This window comes from Haliotis cracherodii, unplaced genomic scaffold (assembly GCF_022045235.1).
Source record: "Haliotis cracherodii isolate W230 unplaced genomic scaffold, xgHalCrac1.p SCAF_4, whole genome shotgun sequence".
In the NCBI taxonomy this organism is placed as follows: Eukaryota; Metazoa; Mollusca; class Gastropoda; order Lepetellida; family Haliotidae; genus Haliotis; species Haliotis cracherodii.
The window spans coordinates 3168078-3192056 of NW_027266297.1; the positions used below are offsets into that span (position 1 = coordinate 3168078).

Consider the following 23979-nt stretch of genomic DNA (forward strand, 5'->3'; position numbering starts at 1 on the left):
GAGATTCAACTGGAGAGCTGTTCCATACCAGGTACAAATTAATCAATTTTATTCTATCTCCTTGCCGATTTACAGATTTCGTCTGAGATGTTGGCTTTGCTATATGATACTGCGATGTTGTTGTGCTGAATGTAAATAATAATGTAACTGTAGTTATAAGAAGAACCCAGTAATTAATCACTTACAGAACAATACTTATCTTTAATGCCAATCATACAATGTATGCTATTTCTCTTGTCACTTTCAATACATTGCTATTTGTGTATGTATCATGTTTGGGAGAGGCATTCAGATAAGCAAAATTTGCTTGTTTGCCAATCCCTCCACTTTATGGAAATAAATATGTTGATATCAGGTACAAATTAATGATCTCTTCGCATACGGACACATGAGCATCTCTGAAACTTTCTGGTTTCTATGACAACAATAGTTTCATGTTTTTTTATCATTAAAAACTATTCAAATCTATATTTGATTGGCTTGCAACAGAGTAGGACCAAGGAAAATATTTGATCCTTCTAAGTGTGTTTGATTTACATCTTGATATTCATTAAAAAGAAAAACAAAATTCTGTAAAACTTGAAATTAACGAGAATTAAATGCGAAACATGCGAGTGGTCTTTGCTCGCATTATTTTACTTCACATTTATGTTTCCGAATGACTTTCACTGCACACTTTGGATAGTGGAAATACCAACTTGAATATAAACACAAAACACCGTTTATTGAGCAGCAGTTGTAACAAGTATGTAACAATGTCATTCAAAGAATAGGAATTACACAATGGGCATCTGGGGAGTTAATTATCACTGCTGTGGCCAATTAGAGTTCTACCCCCACTCATGTCAAGCTCGTTGACATACCAATCAGTGAACTGTTGTAGGTTCAATTATTTTATTTCCTTTGAACGTCCTTAATGCCAGTCAAGGGAGTAAACACATAAGCTGTGTGTTGTTTTTAGGAAAACACTGTTTATTGTTATTACAGAAGTGTTCTACTCAGCACTAGTAAGCGGTGCTATTTGCTGTTTGATTGGATTAAGGTAAGGATACGTATCATTCCACTGCAGATGTGGGGGGGGGGGGGGGGGGGGAGGTACAACTCGCTGACGTTGGACAAGACCACAGGAAATAGCACCTGTTCAACATCTCTGCTCAACTGCATCAAAAGTTGTGAAGGGGTTGACAAAAGAATCAGGAACAACAGAATACCCTCAATAAAAGTGAAAAACCACCCTCGGCCTGACAGAGTACATGCTTAACTGGCATGAGGTTCCATTATCAGCACAACACAGCGAGCCATGGTGTGAATGTTGCCTATCATACCTCAGCTAAATAAACAAATATTGCCCCCAAAGAGGAGGAGACCGTGTTGGCAAATATAGCACATGATTAACACAATAAACTAAATGTAGGAACTATTTATAGATGACAGCATATATCCATAGTGGTAGATAATGAACTACATCCAGGACTTCCTAAACAATCGTAAAATAACCGTGGGTATAGACCAAACTCTATTGGACCAATGTCCCCTAGAAAATGGCACTCCACAGAGCAGTATCCTCAGCCCCACCCTATTCAATATAATGATAAACGATCTTTTTGAGGGCCTATCCCCTTAAGTAAACACATCAAAATTCGCAGATGATGGAGCCATCTGGATCTGCACTAAAAGCATGAAAATGGTCCAAAATTTACTCCCAAAATCTCTTAATAAAACACAACAATGGGCTGACAAATGGGGCTTCTCCCTTAACTCAGAAAAAACAACAGGAATAGTATTCAAACATAAAAATTCTTAGGACTTATTTTCGATGAACATCTCACCTAACAACTAAATGCAGTAAAGACCTAAACACCCTAAGATGCCTAACTGGCTCTAACTGGGGAGCCTCCAAAGATACCCTCCTCTCTCTCTACATATCACTAATTAGATCAAAACTAGTTTACATCTGCGCCATATACAACACCCTAAACAACTCTCTATCTAAAAAACTTGACTCAGTACAATATCAGGCTCTCAAACTAATTACACGCACCCAACATGGCACCTCCTACACCTCACTTCAGGCCATAACAGGAGAAATGCCACTAAGTCTACGCAGGGAACAGCTAAGCTTAAGTTTCTGGGCCGCGTCCCGATCAAACCCTCTCATCCAAAACTTAATAAACCAAAACATCAGCCCCAAAAACCAAGCTCTAGCTCGTAAACACCCCTTACTTACCCCAATATCCCAAAGAATAACAAACTACCTAAATGAACACCAAATTAAAAATCTTAAACAAAACTGCAAACAATCAAATATCTTCACCCCTAAACTTAAAATACCCAAAATAGACACAACACTAGCTAGCCAAATAAATAAACAAACCGACCCAAACATAGCTAAAACTACCACACTAGCATACATACACGAAAATTGGCCAAATTGGTGTCACATTTACACGGACGGATCCTCAGATCCGACCTCCAAACATACAGGTTTCGGAGTCCATACCACACAACCAACTAAAACCACACAGTCCTTCCGACTCCCAAACAACCAATCAATATTCACGGCAGAACTAATGGGCATGGCCTCAGCCCTCCATAATCAAGAATCCAAAAACCACAAAAAAATCCTAATACTTACCGACTCCCTAAGTGGACTGCAAGCCCTCCAAAACAAAAATACCAAAAAACGACCTAAATTAATAAATCAAATACTTAAAAGCTCCAACGACCTAACTAAGGCAGGCAAACAAATAACCTTCTTGTGGATACCCGCCCACGTAGGAATATACGGTAATGAAAACGCAGATAAAGCAGCTAAACTATCCCTCAAAATCCCAGAAATAAGCTTAAACTTACCCATCTCAAAATCAGAAATTAAAAGTGTAAACAAGCAAAAAATCACCAAAAAAATGGCATAACCTATATCTAAACTCAAATAGCCAAATCAAAAAAGTGCTCAGCAAACCACTAACCAAACCAAAAATTCTCCATTCATCAAAAAAAATAGACAGAGTAATCACTAAACTCCAAACAGGACACACCAACCTAAATAACCACCTAAAAAAAAAAAAAACCACATTACAGGTAACTGCCCACACTACAAACAACCAGAAACCCCAGAACACGCACTCATCCACTGCACACACTACCTAACACATCGAACCACATTGCAAACCACCCTCAATCTAAACAAGGCTCTCACTCTAGAAGCAATACTAAACCCACAAAATAAACTAGAAAACTTCAAGGCCTTAGGCATATTCTTAATAAAAACGGAACTAATAAAACGCATCTAAAAACACAATAACCTACCAAATCAAAATCACATAAACAAACAAACATCCACCATACCCAGCTCCCTTAGTCCTCCTCCCCAACCCCATCGGCATCTATTCCAAATCTCAAAATTCCCAAATTCTATATAAGCAACCCCTAAACCCCCCTCTTGGCTTGCACAGACCTCTTTCGCCCCTTTCGGAAACACATTAAATGGCCTGGCCGGGCCCGTGTGCGAAATACGCATCAGTCGGAAAGCGCACGTTAAATCTCCAAAGTAAGTAAGTAAGTAAGTAAGTAAGTCCATAGTGGTTTGGGTCGGACATTTACAACTTTTTACTGTTTCATCATGACATCACAAATACTGTTATGTCAGCTATTCAGTTGCATGATTGAAACAAGCAAGAAACTTGGCTAAGGGCAATACATTGAAGAGGAAGAGGAAAGTTATTTTCAAGTACTGCACCTGAGATTTGGTCAATTACTGTCAAGCTTGAAAAGAACGAGTGCAGCAACATTTTCACATTGTTTTCCACAAGACACAGTTTTTGTGATTACACAGCAGACTTAAATGACTAATCAGAGATGCATCATTCATCCCAATGCAATCCCCAGATTTACACCATCAGGTGATGCATAAAGATGAATCATGTTACAGAAGGCTACAGTGCTGCTACAGACCACATTCCAGCCTGGCAGTTGTCAAGAACATGAATGTCACCTGATTAAAAGAGATGCCAATAAATACATCTTTGCAAATAATAACACCCCTTGGGGACATGCAGATGATGAATAATAATGTAACTGTAGTTATGGAAGATAACCCAGAAATTAAACACTTACAGAACAATACTTACCTTTAATGCCAATTATACAATGTATGCTATTTCTCATGTCACTATCAATACATTGCTATTTGTATATGTATCATGTTTAGGAAAGACATTCAGATGAGCAAAATTAGATTGTTTGCCTATCCCTCCACTTTATGGAAATAAATATGTTGATATCAGGTACAAATTAATGACCTCTTCGCATACGGACACATGAGCATCTCTGAAACTTTCTGGTTTCTATGACAACAATAGTTTCATGTTTTTTTAGCATTAAAAACTATTCAAATCTATATTTGATTGGACAAAATGGCTTGCAACAGAGTAGGACCAAGGAAAATATTTGATCCTTCTAAGTGTGTTTGATTTACATCTTGATATTCATTATATCACATGCAGATGACATCAGTTTTTGACCAGGAAGCTGTGACGAGTTGTTTATAGGGTTCCTGTTGTACAAAGTGTATATTTTCAAAACAAAAGTTGAAATATTAAGTTTTTCACTCAGCCTATTGACCCACTCAGGAGAAAAATTCAAAAGAACCGACAGCCGATCATTGTGGCTTTAAAGCCTGTCTAACAAATACGTATGCCACAGTTTGGCACCCGAACATGCAATGTATTTCTACAATGCAATACTTACACTTCTTCCATGCCCGGATATGTGAAGAAGAATGCACCAACAGTCACTTGTTACCTTGCTGCACTGTACTAGAGTCATGGGGGTAACAACACTACACATGTTAACTAACACCAGCAAGAGGTGTTTACCAACCAGACAGCTAGATAACCTTGTTCTAACACCACCACAAAGCCAAGACAGACAACACTACAAGCCTGATACCATCAACAAGACCCACATGTGTAGTTTTCCAGGAGTGTACTTTGGGTACAATTAGGGCACCAATAAACAGTATTAACCAATGCACAATAGGTAGTACCTCCTAGAGTAGCCCAGTGACGTTCTTGGACCATTACAATGGCAGTACCTCCTAGAGTAGCCCAGCGACATTCTTGGACCATTACAATGGCAGTACCTCCTAGAGTAGCCCAGTGACGTTCTTGGACCATAACAATGGCAGTACCTCCTAGAGTAGCCCAGTGACGTTCTTGGACCATTACAATGGTAGTACCTCCTAGAGTAGCCCAGTGACGTTCTTGGACCATTACAGTGGTAGTACTTCATAGAGTAGCCCAGTGAAGGGCTTGGACCATGACAATGGTAGTACTTCCTTGAGTAGCCCTGTGAAGGTCTTGGACCATGACAATGGTAGTACTTCCTGGAGTAGTCCAGTGAAGGTCTTGGACCATTACAATGGTAGTACTTCATGGAGTGGTCCAGTGAAGGTCTTGGACCATGGCCATGGTAGTACTTCCTTGAGTAGTCCAGTGAAGGTCTTGGACCATGACAATGGTAGTACTTCCTGGAGTAGTCCAGTGAAGGTCTTGGACCATGACAATGGTAGTATTTCCTAGAGTAGTCCAGTGACGATCTTGGACCATGACAATGGTAGTACTTCCTGGAGTAGTCCAGTGAAGGTCTTGGACCATGACAATGGTAGTACTTCCTGGAGTAGTCCAGTGAAGGTCTTGGACCATGACAATGGAAGCACTTTCTTGAGTAGTCCAGTGAAGGTCTTGGACCATGACAATGGTAGTATTTCCTAGAGTAGTCCAGTGACGATCTTGGACCATGACAATGGTAGTACTTCCTGGAGTAGTCCAGTGAAGGTCTTGGACCATGACAATGGTAGTACTTCCTGGAGTAGTCCAGTGAAGGCCTTGGACCATGACCATGGTAGTACTTCCTAGAGTAGTCCAGTGAAGGTCTTGGACCATGACAATGGTAGTATTTCCTGGAGTAGTCCAGTGAAGGTCTTGGACCATTACAATGGTAGTACTTCCTGGAGTAGTCCAGTGAAGGCCTTGGACCATGACCATGGTAGTACTTCCTAGAGTAGTCCAGTGAAGGTCTTGGACCATGACAATGGTAGTACTTCCTGGAGTAGTCCAGTGAAGGTCTTGGACCATGACAATGGTAGTACTTCCTGGAGTAGTCCAGTAAAGGCCTTGGACCATGACCATGGTAGTACTTCCTAGAGTAGTCCAGTGAAGGTCTTGGACCATGACAATGGTAGTATTTCCTGGAGTAGTCCAGTGAAGGTCTTGGACCATGACAATGGTAGTACTTCCTGGAGTAGTCCAGTGAAGGCCTTGGACCATGACCATGGTAGTACTTCCTAGAGTAGTCCAGTGAAGGTCTTGGACCATGACCATGGTAGTACTTCCTGGAGTAGTCCAGTAAAGGTCTTGGACCATGACAATGGCAGTACTTCCTGGAGTGGTCCAGGGAAGCATGACCCAGTGAAACCCTGATGTTGCACAGAGCAATCAATACACCTTCATATTACCCATGGCAGTCAATACAAACCCATTGTGGACATTGTGGACATAATCTCGCTCAACATCATTTATCAATATCCTAGTGGTTACAGCGTGGCTTGTCAACCTGAAAACATGGGTCAGTTCCCTCACAAAGTGTACAAAAAATTTCTTGGTGAACAAACATAAACAGTGAGACGAAGAAGTCTGTAATCCAGCTTGTCCTATTAATATAAGAAACGTTACCTACAACTATACCAACATCATAGGTAAATATTTAGTCTCTGAAACTAAAATAATTTAAGATTTACTTTGTTAAATTGTATATTAATATATAATAGAGCAATCCAGAAATGTAGACTTGCTTGGGATTTTATATATTTTTGTTTCAGTGTCTGCATGAGAGACAAGGGACCAGAAATTTGTTAAAATGGATGTTTGGGAACAGTTCTCTCTGTATTAACAAATTTTCAGTCTAACTTCATGCATGGTCTGGTGGATAGAGCGTCTGGTGGATAGAGCGTCTTTCGGGAGAGCAGAAGGTCAGGGGTTCGATCTCACATACCAAAGATGTTAAAAGATTTTAGTTGTCATTACCCTGCCTGGCACTCAGAATTGAGGGGCTAAAACAAGGACTGGTCAGCTCGAAGTCAGTATACTGTGCCTGACTGGGGTATTGTGTGTTATGGTATCACAGTAAGGTAGCACTAAAAAAACGGCTTTAGTACGGACTCATACAAGAAGAAACACACACTGTGAATGTACATTGCTGTATCAGTGCAATAATGCTTAATTACAATTTTCAACCCAATTTCACCTCATGTCACCTCTTGCTTCTTCCAAGAGTCTCAGGGTGGTGAGGTAGCCTAGTGGTCAAAGTGTTCGCTCGTCACGCAGAAGACCCTGGTTCAATTCCCTACATGGGTACAATGTACCTTGCCGTGATATTGCGGGAATATTGCTAAAGCGGCATAAAACCATACTCACTCACTCACTCCAAGAGTCTCATCACAGAACAAGCACCTGCTGGAGTGAGCAACATCAAATATCTGGTACAAGGTTCAAGGACCACATGTTATTCATGACAGATGGTGAGCAAGGCAGGACACACTGGCTGCAGTCATTAATTTTTCATGAAATTGATCACAAAACTGATACTGATATAAAGATTGATTGGGATGACAATAAACACTCAGGATAGTTTGCTCAGTGGAATGGACGTCAAATTGATCCTTGCACACCGTCCTAATTCACACAATTGTTGACAACATCGTTCACCAGGACAAGCACCTTCAACGTATGTCATTAACTTGTCGAAAACAGGCTCCGCAATTGTCAGACAAGTCTAAATATATAACCACAGGCCTGAACAAGGCCATGATGAACGAGACCCTGCTCACAACAAACATTAATTACACACTGAATGCAAAGTGCAATAAAAAATCACGTTTTCATTACTTACAATTTATTACAGTGGATGAAGGATTCATGTATACCTAATATCGTGCAGTAAGACAATGTCTAGACGGTTGACATTTCCCATTAACAATTCAGTTTTATGGCATTTTGCGGGACAAACTCTGGTTAAGTGTGACTGTTGATAAACGACTGTTCCAAGTTTTGAGAATACCAGGAGGAACCACATAGTTGCTATGCTGTATCTGTCTGGCAGACGGTCAAATCAGCTCTTTCACAGTTTCTCACAAACGGTTCATGAAAACTTACAGCCTTTACACAACATTGAGATTCCAGATGATCTTCCTGACTCACATAAAATGACTTCTAAATATCACAAGCATAAAATTTGTTTATCGAGGAATATTAACATTAAAAGAAAATGAAATACTGCTTGGTATAAAATGAGAATTTACGGCTTGAGAAAGACGACAGAAAATAGCACTGGTTCAATAAAATTAAACTGCAATGTTATTAACACCATCAGACGTTGGTAAAAATTCTTAAGCAGTTTGGTAAAACACAAATTCCATGAAAAAAAATGAAAGAAAAAAGCATGATAAAGAAAAAACCTCAAATCAATTATTTTGATGGCACCAGGATGCATATATGCATAGTTGCATCAGACATCATGGCACCAAAATAACTAATTTCAGCAAGAGAGCTAAAACAGATCACCATATTTCTGGAAATATCTACACTTAAAAACGCAACCAGTTGTAACTACCACTCCATTACCTAAATACTGAATCAGCTGTTTCTTACCTCAGAAGTCAAATTTAGAAAATATTCTTCCTAAACTGTCAGACCACGTAAATAAACCAGCAGTCATAAAGGAAACTCATCTCCCTTTACCATCCTAATCCAATCTTTCATGAAATTTAGACAAGTCTTCCAGCAAAGCATTTAACAGTTGACGGTCACTCCTACTCCAGACTTGCATCTGGTCCTCTGAATGCCAAGGAGCAGTCTATGCTTGCCTTCCACACAGACAATCAATGCATGGTCAATTGAAATTAACACGTCTCCTCCATCAATCAATCCCAATATCCTCTGCATCCTTTGAAAGAACTTGGCGTTTCTTTCCACGTTGAAGTTCATTTAAAAATACTTTTAACTGAGTGACTATCTGTGTGTCTATAAATTGCATGTTCACATGTTTGCAGCATCCATGTTTATCCAACCATTGACCTCTCCCTATCAGTGGGAGAGTCGTACATGTTCCAACTGTACACACAAATACACGTATAAACTGATAAGATAAGGACATGGTATGTCTTAGGAATTGAGATTTTTGACACAATAAACACATTTTACAAAGAGTTTACATTTATCTTGAAATGAGTTTTAATGTACACACAATGTTAATGTTACAGATTGATATATACACCTGATAAAAAGTAAGGCACCACCCTTCTTTATTTTCTTATATCCTGTGTATCTTTTCAAGAATAGATGTATTGATTTCTTTTAATAAATGATACCACTGTTACTCTTCATAGCGCTAAGATGCAGTAAGACGTATGACAATTGTAGTGCTAAGGTTACTTTGTGGAACAGAGCCCTGGACCGCTGGTACAAGAACACTGTACAAGAATGTTCTAAAAGAACACTGAACAAGAATGCTGTACAAGTTCTATCTACAAGAACAGTGTATAAGAATTCTATATAAAAATGCTGTACAACAATGCTATACAAGAACACTGTACAAGAATGTTGTACAAGATCTATGTACAAGAACAGTGTATAAGAATACTATACAAGAACAGTGTACAAAAATGTTGTACAAGAACACTATTCAAGAACACTGTACAAGAATGTTGTACAAGAATGCTATACAAGAACACTGTACAAGATCTATGTACAAGAACACTGTATAAGAATGCTATACAAGAACACTGTACAAACATGTTGTACAAGAACACTACAAGATCAATGTACAAGAACACTATTCAAGAATATTGTACAAGAATGCTATACAAGAACACTGTACAAGAGTGTTGTACAAGATCTATGTACAAGAACAGTGTACAAGAACATGTACAAGAACATTGTGTAATTGTACAAGAATGGTGTATGTTCCAGCAGATGGTCACAGTATGCTGCAGTGAAGCAGAGGAACCAATGGCGAGGGTGGTAACACACTTATTGTCAAGCAGCACCACAAACCATGTCATCACATAATCAAATTTGGTTTCTGTATTTCAATACAAGTCCATTATGTTTTGTCATGAAATAAAACGATGTAATGACTTTAAAAAATTATTCTATTTGGAAATATATACCAAGTAGTGCTTAACTCTTGTCCTGGAGTACACAAAGTAAGCCATCATGAACACCATAATTGAACATGCAAAATATTTGTTTAAACTTTAGGGTCAGTAGGTAATGTGGCCTTAATACGTTATTCTGCGACGCAAATTTTCTTTACCAACACTGACAGATTACAGATATGTGACCTTTTAAAATAAGCCAACAGTTTGCTACAGGCAGTGGTAGTAATGGAGGTTTTAGAAATTGCTTTGTCAAAACTACTGGCAAAACATGCAAGAGGAGTCTTTCTTGTATTTACTTTCAACTGATATTCTACTCTTGCTATTACATAGCCCCTGAATCTGTGTGCACGTAAACAATCATATCAAATATACTCCTATAAATGAAGTCTACTCATCTCGAAAACATGTTTGTTTTCTTGTCTATTGTTGTAAAAATAGAACAATTAAAGTTTCGTATTATGAATATTTTGATGAAATTGTCACTACAGAAAAATTTCCCCTAAATATTCATGATCGTAACTTTTTTTTGTCCAGCATATTAATGTTCAAGCAAAATGTTATAGAAAAATGTACTGACAAAGAAATTTTGCCTTAAACAAAGGTATATAATATGTCTTAAGATTTTGTATGCTGTTCAATGCTACAGGTAGCAAAAGTTCATTTGTATCATAGAGATCTGTGACTGTCTGAACTGTCGACAACAAACCAGTGATTGAGCGATGTACCCACGCTGTCCGAATACGCTGACAAACAAACCAGTGATTGAGCAATGTACCCACGCTGTCCGAATACGCTGACAAACAAACCAGTGATTGAGCGATGTACCCACGCTGTCCGAATACGCTGACAAACAAACCAGTGATTGAGCAATGTACCCACGCTGTCTAGGGCATGCTATCAAACAAATCACAAGTCTGACAACCTACTTCATCAGCCATGCCATACAACAAGCATCCCTTACTGGGGATCTCTTCTTACCTGCATACCAAGGGGACATGCAAATAATTACAACTGAAAAAATATACTACCCATTATTTCAAAATCACTTATTTAAATCCTTTCAGCACACTGATAGAACCACTGCCTATGTAAATGCCTTTTAGTCCCAGAAATAAAGTTACTTTATTCAAAAACATATCTGCAAAATAATAAAAATTTCATCCATATGGATCCCACAACAATGCTTAATTTCAGGAAGCTAGAGCTGAGGCAATCTAGACTTGACAAATCACTCTCGACTTGAGTTGGACTCGTTCGTTAATTTATTCGTTTGGGTCTAGGAGATAGACTATTAGTGAGTGATCTGTGTTTGATGGTACAGAATTCATATCACAGTCACTTAAAGGCAGCCTGTTGGTCATAGAGTCTGGAACAGATAAATTAGTGGTCGATGGGATGAACACCAAAACAGTTTGTCCAGGTATTATGAAACACAATCAGGCCAAGTTTGCAATCTCTACTAATTTTGACACTTGGCGGTTTCTAAACATAAGTCCCACAGAAGTCCCATTTAAGTGCTATATAAGTGCTATATAAGTGCTATCTAAGTGCTACATAATTGCTATGGCAGTTATAACCCAGGCATCCTGCACAGAAAGAGAACACAGTTGTGGTGTATTTAGGTCACAAGTTACCATCAGTTTGGGCATTTCTTGATAGATTGCTATAAATAAACTATCAACAGATAAAGAAACTGTCAGCTTTACTTTTCTTATTACTTTTCAAATAAAAGATCTCATCAACTGAGATGGTAAATAGTCAAATAGCTGCAACAGCCTCCCGTGTCAAATAGCTGCAACAGCCACCAGTGTCAAATAGCTGCAACAGCCACCAGTGTCAAATAGCTGCAACAGCCTCCAGTGTGAAATAGCTGCAACAGCCTCCAGTGTCAAATAGCTGCAACATCCTCGGGTGACAAATAGCTGCAACAGCCTCCAGTGTGAAATAGCTGCAACAGCCTCCAGTGTCAAATAGCTGCAACAGCCTCCAGTGTCAAATAGCTGCAACAGCCTCCAGTGTCAAATAGCTGCAACAGCCTCGAGGGTTAAATAGCTGCAACAGCCTCGGGTGTCAAATAGCTGCAACAGCCTCCAGTGTCAAATAGCTGCAACAGCATCGAGTGTCAAATAGCTGCAACAGCATCGAGTGTCAAATTGCTGCAACAGCATCGAGTGTCAAATAGCTGCAACAGCCAGGAGTGTCAAACAGCTGCAACAGCCTGAGTGTCTTCCCATGTTTGTGTGTGCTGCTCTTCAGTCTATACACAGCTCTATATTACCATCATAAACATCGTCTTGGCCTCCGTGATCACTGAAGAAACACAAACGAGGTTTTAATGTTGTTCTAAAGCTAGCAGAACCACAAATGGTTTACATTAACCTACAACCTATCTTAGACTTGCCTTTGACTTGCTCACCTTTAATCCTGTCCTAGATGAACTACACAATCTTCTGCAGCAAAATAACGGGAAATAGATACTTTAATGGAAGTACCAATCCTTGCACTAAATGAATCAAAGCAGGAAAGTTTATTTCAGGACAATTTCTCCATGATGATCAGCAAAGATACAGGATGCTCAGATAAGTGAGGAGTACAGTTAAACACAGTTGTCAGCAGTATTGCATATATAGCACAGCAGTCTGTAAATACTGGAATCTGTGAAACCAGTGACAGACTACATATGCCTATGAAAATTGCAGAAAGTATGTGAAAATCATGTAATCTAAGCCACTTAGCTCTTCCACTGCATAGCTCTGCCCTGTCTACCTCTAATGCCTGTCACTGTCCATTAGACAGCAAATCAATTTGGACCAGATTTTTGGAGGGAATACAATATGGTGATGCAAATTTAGTTCCTCTTTCCCAGGCTAGGTACCTGGGCCCTGCTCCACAAAGCTGTTATAGCGTTAAGATGATCGTAACTCCCATTCTTTAGCTTTGGCTTCTACAGTCGTAGCTCTATGATCGCTTTGGGGAAAAGATTTGTTTGTTTATAGTTCTATGAACCATCAACTATAGAACCAAACATTTGATCAGCCATCTGATCAACCATCTGACCGAACATCTGATCAACTCTCTGACCAACCATGTGATCTGTCTAATCAACCCCCTGAAGAACTCTTGGATCAATCCCCTGACCAACTGTCTGACCAATGCTCTGCAGTTCCACCAGTGCTCCTACCAGAGAGCAGCAATCTACATCCCACTCTGCAGCTGTGGCACCAGCATCTGTGTTGATTACAAGAGTCAGCGCCAGATCTCTTTTAGCACCACTTCTCGTCTCATTCTTCAACAAAGTTTGTAATCTTTCATCTTAATCTACATTACAGGTCAGCAATGGCATCAGGTTGTTCTCTACTCGGCAAATAACTCAGATAGTTTTGCTCATACTGAATTAGAGAAACCTTCGGTTAACATATGGTACAATTACTCTAAAATATTTATAGAAAGGTTCACCTGCTCCAGATCTATTTTGTCTTTCTGAACAACTGAAACACACTATTCATCACATGTATCTAGCGAATGCCAACATTGGTGATGTATTGATTAGTTCATGAAGTTTGAAAAGATGAACTAAAATAAATGCATCCTTTCCCTTTCCTAAATGATGAAAAATAGTTTCTGAAGGTTGAACCACCACAAAACTATCTGGAAGTTCTTCAGAATATGTCAAACACAAGCGTACATTGAAAGGCCACTCTCTTTTGGGGTTATAGTTGTCTCACACCCTTCTTCTCAAACACTTGGGATGGTGGTCAAAATTAAAAAAACACTCAACCCTCTAATTGTGATTATTTTGTCAAAGTAGGGTCATAGTAGAAAAAATAAGATTTTAGATTTCAATTTTGTTTGTGTTAAATGTGACAGGAATGTTAACTTAAGATGTGAACAAAACCATGTTTGCACTGTTTTGAATACAGATGAAACTGTGTGTATATTAGTCTGTCATACAGACCCTGATACAAATATATCCAATACAGCCCATGCAAGTCTATAATGTTTGGCAAGTCTAGATTACTGCGGTTTCTGAAATGAAGAGAGTCTCTGGGCTCCTTTTCGCTATATTTGTATTAAGATAATTCAACAACTGTTTTATTCTGTAAGATATGTTCATTTCAGAGACAAGAAAGACTCAATGTAAGTCATCCCTAAAACTTGTAAAGACTGTTTCACAAACATAATGACAAGAGTTCTGCAGCAAGTCTATGTTTGGGAATGACAGGTAGGACACCAATGGGACCAAGATGTCACTGCCACTGTTTACTGCCACAGAACTGCAATGTCAGACAGTCTACACTCACAGACCACTGGCATACCCGGGATCAGGGGTTAAGTAGGTTCAGCACACACATTAATGCTTCCATCTGTGGTGCATGTGGAAGACCTGTTTACAGGGCCAGACTAACAGTTTCATGAGGGTGGCAACATTTCTCCCTCTAAGTATTACTGCTCACCTACGAAACCAGAATACTACAAACATTAACATCAAAAGCAATCAATCTATCACATGGTCATGTGGACAAGGCATCCGACCTCGCATCAGAAGGTACGTGCTTCGAATCCAATCACCAGACTCAGACATTTTATGGCCGCAACATTGGCTCTAAACGTGGGGCTGAGCACGTTCATATTAAATTTGAGCAAAATAAGCCTCAGTACCCTACTATGCGGCCCGGGACGTGCCTTCTGTTGACGGGAGAGTATGTAGCAGGGCATGGAGTCATCCCACAGATGACATCCTTACCTTGTCAGCTTGCTGACGGGGTTAACCTCTTTGGTCATGCGGACAAGGCGTCCGACCTCGGATCAGAAGGTCAATGATTCGAATCCCATTACGGGAAACTATGACATGCATCAATCAAGTCAACAAGCCTGACCACCCAATCCTGTTAATCGCCTCTTACAACAAGCATAGTCGCTTTTTACGGCAAGCATGGGTTGCTGAACACCAATTCTACCCCTTGATTTTTACAGGTCAGATGTTCAAGATTTAATTGTGTAAAAATTGAGCACAAAATGATATGACCATCTTTATCATGACCTCCAGGCTTGAACACAAATAGGACACTTGAGTAGAATATGACTGAACCAACAACTCAAAAACATCCAAGACAACATATAGATAAAGATAATATTTACAAACTGTGCACAACTAACACACATCATCTCTAACATAATCTAAGCACATTAATCTAATGGTATGTAACAGTTCTAAAGAAGATTAACTGCAAAATATAAGAGAATAATACTTGTAAGCAACTGATCCATCTTGATGTAAGTCTGCAAGGGGAGTCCTGCTTAATCCAGGCTTACAGGCTGTTAATAGCAGTCATATATAACCTCATGGTGAAACTCCTGGCACCAGCTCTGGAAAAATACCTAATGGAAGCCATTACAGTCCAATTGCCATCCACATCCCCAGTGGAGGTGGAATAGTGAAGTAAGGTAATTCTATTATTTTTCCCCATTTATCCTTAAACTGAAGTCTTGTAAAAGAAGCCAAACTTGAATCCTATGAAGATGGTGATTTCAAACAAGCACTATACAGAGAAAAGGCCATCAGATCGTTCTTAAAATACACACTTAAAAGTAAATTATTCAAGAATCTTTCCAATAAGTTTCAAGCAAGGAGAACCATTGTAACAATTAGCAACCCATTGTGACTATAACCTCTTAGTGCTGACAGCTTCTGAAGCAATGGATTCTAAATCATACATGCAGAAGTATTGCAACACGAGATGGGACAAAGTTTGCAACGCTTACCTGCTATGCCGGGAACATCACAAGAACAAAAGAAGGCAAACACATTCCTGCCAGTACTGATGAAAACATTGATTTTTTTCCTGGTTCAAGAAAACCAGCCACTGACGGGGAACCACAGAATCAATTGCCAATTAGGACCCAGAAACAGAACTGGGAGACAATACATTAAGTTTTACCTATTTACCAATCTGTCAAATCTGGCCTGTCAAGATGAGGCATGATACATCAACAAGACCCATTCACCACCGCACTAATGTCTGGTTAATGGAACATCTTTATATAAAACAATTCATGTCATTATGCAACACAGTTGATATCAAGCTATCATAAGCTAATGAGTTATTGTGGAAGCTAGTACAATGTTAATAAACGTCTCTCCCATGGTGAGTTTAAGGATACTATCCTGTGATCCTATTGGTTGCATGTTCTGACTAGGAGTAGACACTGGGTCCTAGTCTTTAATTACTCTGCATCCATTCATTTGTTAGTCAAAGTTTCATTAAAGTATCGCTAGCCTTCCAAGACCTCCAGCCTTTGGTCTCTACATTTCACAACTTTTGAGGTACAATCGAGCGTGCTCTTTCAACAATGACTTCAAAGAGCGTCATACAACTCTTGCTCAGAAACTGTTTCATCAAGGTTACAACGTTCAATGCCTCAGCAACGTTTTCAAAAAGTTTTATGGAAAACATGTGGAAGACATTTCCTTTTTGACGCATCAGTGACAAAAATGATGTCCGATGAAAATCCCTATTTTCACTTCTACCATATGTTCCTGTGTTTTTTCAGGTGAACAATTGACTTGCCTTTGCATGTGTTTGTGATGGGTGCCACCCGTGGGGCAGGATACACTTCACCTGTTTGATAGTGATTCATCAACACATGCTCATGATACAGTCGGAATCATACACTCGACTCTTTCAGCAGCGATTTCTTATAAACATTTAAAGGGATTTGTTGCTTTTATTTAAAAAAGCAAATCAATTTCAGTTTATCTACCCATACCAATATAATCACAGCCAGATGTTGTCACCAAATTAGCAATCCAAGTCAAAAACACACCTGAATATCATGTCTAACGTTTTGTTCCTACAACAGGTCCACAAGGTCAAAGACAAAAATTAATCCAAGACTGTCGGCAGATTGTTTACAAGCAGTCCTTATGAGGTGAAACATTAGCATGTTAAGAGATTAACCCTGATGATTTCATGCTAAGTCCAACTATGGAGTCACATGACTCAGCAGGTCAAGGGGTCATGCCGCCAAAATCTATCAAAGGGAGATCAGAGGTCATAACATGAGATCGCCCGTCTGATCAATGGTTTACCATACCTACAAATCAATTATATATACTGAAAACAGGATACACATCAGTGCTGAAGGAACAGTGTCATCCTATACTCAAACATTATCTGAGGAGACAGTACTTCACTACCTGAGGTCTGCCTTACAGGGCTAATTATATCAACCACAACAACAAACAGAGATACAGATCATCTTTCTTAAAGATAGCATTGGTAAATGTGCAGCAAGTAATAACATGTTTAAAAATATGTTGTGTTGTTTTCTAAAGACTCAAAAACGATAAAAGATATGAAAGGCAAACTCCCAGTTTTATGAATTTTACATACGTACCTATATATTGTGTTTTATTCTATATATTAATCCCTAGAAGGAAGACCAACTTTCCCTTAATGTTGATTAATATTCCATCAGCTCCAGCCTTTGGTGTCTATATTTCATAACTTTTGAGGTTCAATTCAGCCAGCTTTTACTACCAAGATTTCAAAGAGCGTCATACGACTCTTGTTCAGAAGTTGTTCGATCAGGATTACAACATTCAAGGTCTCAATGAAGGTTTAAAAATGTGTTATGGTAGACATGTGGAGGACATTTCCATATGTGATGCATCAGTGACAAAAATTATGTACACTGCAATACCCAATTAAAACATGTACCATACGTTCCCATGAGTTTTTCAAGTGAACAATTGACTTGCCTTTGCATGTGTTTGTGATGAGTGCAACCGATGGGGCAGGATCAGCTCACTCTTTACAAACACCTGGTGTCATCATTATTTGATAGTGATTCATCAACACATGCTTATGATAAGGTCAGAGTCAGAGAATGGATTTTACTTTTAGCAGAGATTTCTTATGATTGTGGAAATGGTTTTGTTGCTATTGTTTAAGTACAGAGGGCTGTTTATGACCACATAAGGCATAATCTTAGAGATGATGACATCATCATCATCATCATTATCAGGATCTTTTCATCTCTGATCAGCGCTCTCCTCAGCTGCTCTGTACAAATTGAAAGGAACTAATTCCAGCAATGACAGATTGATTAAAACATTAATGGGCCAGTCACATAATCTAAATCAGGAAAGCTTTCATCTTTTCTCTGATCAATATCATTATTTACTAACATAAATTCTAACACAGGAATGTCTCAAAATTTATTTGTGAAAATTTTCATTACTTAAAAAGGTATCTCCAGATAAAAAAAATTAAAAGTGGCAGAGCTAAACTAAAATAAATGTAAACTAGACATAGAAAAGTAATCTTGTGAAAAGATATATGATAAGAAATACCCTGGTACTGAAATACTGCAAGAAGAACTTTTGATACAACCCCAGAACATAAACACTGATTCGAAAACGACAACTAGATTGTAAAGGAATATCAAAAGAGGGAATAAAAATTATATGTTAAGATTGAATCATCATTAGAAGATTACTTCAACAAACAAACGCATAAATAAAACCTCAGTCTAAAAACAGACAAATGATGTATATCTGAATTAATCCTTTAATCAATATGGTTTCATCATTCCAGCTTTAAAGGATAAATTAACATTAATGAAAAAATCACAAAAATTGGGTATCCAAACAAACTACTTATATCTTCATGTCTTTCTGCACATATATTATTCATATTACATCATTCAATAAACTACACAACACAATTACAAACACACCTACCTCACTACACTGGCTATAGCTCTAATATTTGACCTACGGAATGACAAACATGAACTGCAGTTGTTGTTTAAAGTCTGTCACAGGCAACGTTCCAGAACTCCACTTATCAGGAAATCTCACACACTACAATACACTACAGTTAAGGGTATTAGGGTATTAGCATACCATTACGCCTACCATGCTAAATAGCAATACAGGGCTCGGTATTTTCAGTGTTGGAGCATGAGGTTTCACAGTTGCCATCCAGACCCACGTCAATTTACCATTAAGCTTAACTATGCTTAACTTTCCAATACCAACAGAGAAACATGCCAATAGATTGTCAGTTAACATGCAAAAGAGAAAACTTCAAACAAATTGGCTTGATTTGCTGATAAACTTCAAAATAAACTATTAAGATTTACTGATAAACTGTTTACCTAACAACATATCAATAAGAGTGAGTGAGTTGGGTTTAACACCGCTTTTAACATGATTCCAGTTATATCACGGCGTGTCAGCTTAATGTGGGAGGAAAGCCCGAAGTGATGCAGGTCTCAGACGTTTACCACTTCGGTGAAACCCACGAGCATGGGTATGGTGCTGACAAACCTAGAAACATAACTGGGGCGAACCGGGATTCGAACCCACAATCATAGGTTTCTGACGTGCCCAAGGGACGCAACTCTGCACAGCGAATCGTGGCGCCTTACCAATTGGGCCACACGTGCCCCCATATCAATAAGAAGATATTAATACACAATATTAACATTAATAGAAAATACAACAAAATTTGAAATATATATGCTATTTGTCAAAAGTTAAGTGAGATATAAAAAAGGAGTTGTAAAATTAAAAAAGCAAACGAAGAAAATTCAAATTTTCCTTGTAAGTGTGAGGTTACATATTGTTTCTATGACAACAGCAAATATTGCAAATAGAATCATTAGGATTTTGAGGGGAAAATCCCCTTGGTAATTAACCGACAGGTGTGTTGACAGAAGTTGGCACCCAACGGCTGTACAAAATACAACACTTGATGTACTGTACAACAGGTAATGCAACTCATTGGCACTGATTGGAATCTGTGGGGGTTACTTCCCCTCATAAACAGTTCACTAAACCCGCCACAGACCTGTTATTTTGTTCATTTCCTTCACTCTTCCTCGGACAATGAACCATCACAATATTTTATAACCTGTCCAATGAAAGGAACGAACACACATAGTAAGCCGACTTAATTAGTTTTGAATTCCTGGATTAGACCAACCGGAGCCTCAAACGAAACCTAGAAATAGTGTAACTTATGTATGTCTGTCCACTCCATCTTCCATGGATAACAGTCATAAAGATATAACAAACTTCAAACATTAGGTAACTATTAACTATTTGAATAATAACGCCTCACATTCATTTAACCTGTTCACATTAACACATCTATTCACATATATAAACCTGTTCACGTTAACACATCTATTCACATATATAAACCTGTTCACGTTAACACATCTATTCACATATATAAACCTGTTCACATTAACACACCTATTCACATCAACACAACTATTCACATTCATATCAAACAGATTTGATATAGACAAATTCTTTCATCTCTTCTCAAGAGAGAGAGAAAAATTTAAATTCCAAGCAACACAAGATCAAAAGGAAACTGATATTGTTGATTTCAAATGTTCCAACAAAGTATTTTAGTATCAGCTAGTACTTCTCAACAAAATAACAAGCAATTAACATGAATAAAACAGTGACTACTTACCTGAAACACAAAAAAATCAAAAGTAAATTATTAACCGTTAAGGTAGCCAGATATCTGCATCTGGAATGACGCACTGCGTCTATCCAGTGAAACATTATCAAGGGCAATAACTCTATATGATACGGGAGAAGCTCAGGTTACCTCCCCACCCTTCCACATGTCCAGTTAATTGCCACAGGAAGATAAACCTCGTAACAGTATGGTCATGGAGTAGTCTCACTGTCACTGCTACGTGGCAAACAGGATGTAACCTGCCACGGAATGAAAGTCAAGTTGGCTTTTTTTTACTGCCTGCAACATTTAGAGCGTGGCATGAAGTCATCCCACAGATGAATCTCATTATATTGTCAGCTTGCTGACGGGGTTAACCTCTTTGGTCATGTGGACAAAGTGTCGGACCTCAGAATTTTGCAAAATCAGTCTGATATTCAGAATATTACATCTGTAGACTATTTACGTTATGATGTTTTACATAAGTGCAAGAGCACAGACACATTTACCATGTAAAGTATAGCTGTGGTCTGAACGTCACAAAAGCATCTATCACCGTACATGTGATTGAGACATGTTTCTAAAGCAGGGTGTGGGGTCATCCCACAGATGGGATTAACCTCTTTGGTCATGTGGACAAGGAGTCCATCCTGGAATCAGAAGGTATGTGTTGAATTCCATCATGGTATTTGGAAATTTTTGGCTACTTGACATTTGCACTCAACATGGTGCTGAGCATGTTCATATTAACATTGAGCACAAAAAGCCTCAGTGCCCTACTCCGTGGTCTTGGACTTCTGTTGACAGGGAAGTATGTAGCTGCAAAGACAGAGTCCACATCCCGACCTTGTCCACTTGCCTACGGGGTTAACCTCTTTAGGTCGTATGGACAAGGCATCTGAGCTGATCAGGTCTGTGGTTTGAATCCCATCACAGTGAGTGGAGAATTTCAGGAATATCAGTGTGTGTGTGTGTGTGTGTGTGTGTGTGTGTGTGTGTGTGTGTGTGTGTGTGAAGTCCTGCAGTAACACAGGTCAAAGTGCTTCATCACATCAGGTGCGGAGATGGTTCTGACAAACACAGGATCATAATGAAGGTTAGCATGAGATATGAACCAGCAAATCCTGTTACCTTAAAGGGACACAACTCTGCACAGTTCCTGTTCTACACAACACTGGGTCACCTACGTACCATCTTGCCCATAAACCATACTAAGACATCATTCTGACCAACACCTATAGCCTGCCTCTTCTGGAATTCGGTCAAAACGAAGAAAAGGTCTGTTGGCAAAGGATGTTCTTTTGGACCAGAATAGAAGTTTATATCCACACAGAGGATTTAATCTAGACAACCAGTCACCATAACATGAGAAGTAGATACTACACTATCATAGTAGACAGCCATCATTCAACACCTCACTGCCACACACCTGAGACCTGACCAGAGGATATCTTACCCTGGGCTCTAGACATAGAGCAAGTCTATACAACAAGTCTTCCTGGGTGATCACGAGGTAACCTACAGCAGGGCTTGGCAACAAGTCTTCATGGAAAGACCAGACAACTCCCTGTATTATCTTGTCAGTGCCATCCACTGTAGTGGTCACTAAGAGTGTCCAGCGGTGCTGTAAGCGGTCCAGTTGCTTCTTTGGAACAGTCAATCCTGATAACATCCATTAGATGTAGGCCGCTCCATGTGGTACTTTGAGTAGGCGTCGTGTTTGTCCAGCTGGTAATGACCACTACTCGATATACAGTTTCACTACAAGGGAGGATTTCAGCTTAAATCTTGGCCAGACCCTTGTAGAATCCCCGAGTCAGCAAGCCATCAACCCGAGGAATCTTCCCAACATAATAACACTCTCTTTTCACTCATTCTTGTTTTCTTGATAAAAGTATTGATTTAATGTCACTTCTGAGTTAAATTTATTTTGAATATTCAATAAAGTTCAGTTTTACTATCAGAGAGGGGATTTCTGCTCAAAACATGGCCACCCCATGTCAGCAATCTGTCAAATTTAGTGGTTACCATCCACTGCACTGGAGGAACATTTTCACACAAAAACAGTCACAAAAGTTTTTCGCCTTATTCATATTTTGTTCATCATAATAGCATCAATGGGTTCAGGTCTCTATCTTTTAAATTCAGAATCTGACTAGAAGACTTTCTAATCCTTGTCTTCTAGGACTTCTCACAAATGCTGGCAACATGAAATGTGGATGTCAGGGGACCAGTGAATTATTATTGTAAGTCCTAACTCTCTATTTTCAATTTTCCTGTTTTGTAACAAAACTCAACAAGGTTCCTGCATCACTCATAAAGCTAACTCAACTACTCAGATACAAAGAGAACGTGAGCAGTTTGATATGATAGAAGATATGTCTCGGATTAGGTTTCTATGGAAACTCTCCACGGAAACGGCTCTGGCAGTAAAAAGATAAAAGGATCCATGGAAGAATAATGATGCAACTTAAAATTTATGGAGAAGTATCACGAAAGCAACTCCATACATTAAATCCAGTTATCACATTATTCTAAAAAACAGTGACAAAATAATTTCCATAATCATAAGAAATCCACTGAATGATTCCGACTATATCATGAGCATGTGCTTATGAATTACTATCAAATAAAGATGATACCAGATGTTCACAACAAGGTGAGCATATCCTGCCCCACCAGGGACATCCATCACAAACACATGCAAAGGCAAGCCAAGTTTTCACCTAAAAAAACACAGGAACATATGGCACAAGTCAAAATAGGGAATTGCATTTGACATCATTTTTGTCACTGATGCATCAAATTTGGAAACGTTAAGCCTTATAAACTTATTATCCATACGAAGAAACAGTGGAGTTTTTTGGAATTGAATATCAAGAGTCAAGTTCCTTGATACTGAATGCTTCATGTTGTGATGGCAGGAAGTACACACAGACAGGGCTAGATTACTTACCAGCGCTCATATGACTTTGTTTGTTGCACACTCAGAAACATTACAGCTGCATGACATCCTCACTTACTTTGGGCACTATATCTATCTATATAATGATATATCTCCTGGACCTATTCACCTCCATAGCTTTGTTTTGGAACAGACGTCACCAGCCCCGTCACTCTTATCACAACTATGCAAAGGATTTCTCTTGCTCAGGAACCAGAAACTAACAACCAATGAAAGGGACTCTGATTACATTCAACATCGTGGCCTCATATGAGGAAACCCTTGATATTGAATGAAATCAGAAAACAGTTAAAATCGAATGTTTG

General features: G+C 38.9%; 1 protein-coding gene across 9 annotated transcripts in view; it reads right to left on the reverse strand.

Annotated features, from left to right (window-relative positions):
* The window catches only part of LOC139478721 (3',5'-cyclic-AMP phosphodiesterase 4C-like), a 392248-nt gene that overhangs the window by 102761 nt on the left and 265508 nt on the right, over nucleotides 1-23979 (reverse strand). The window lies entirely within an intron of this gene.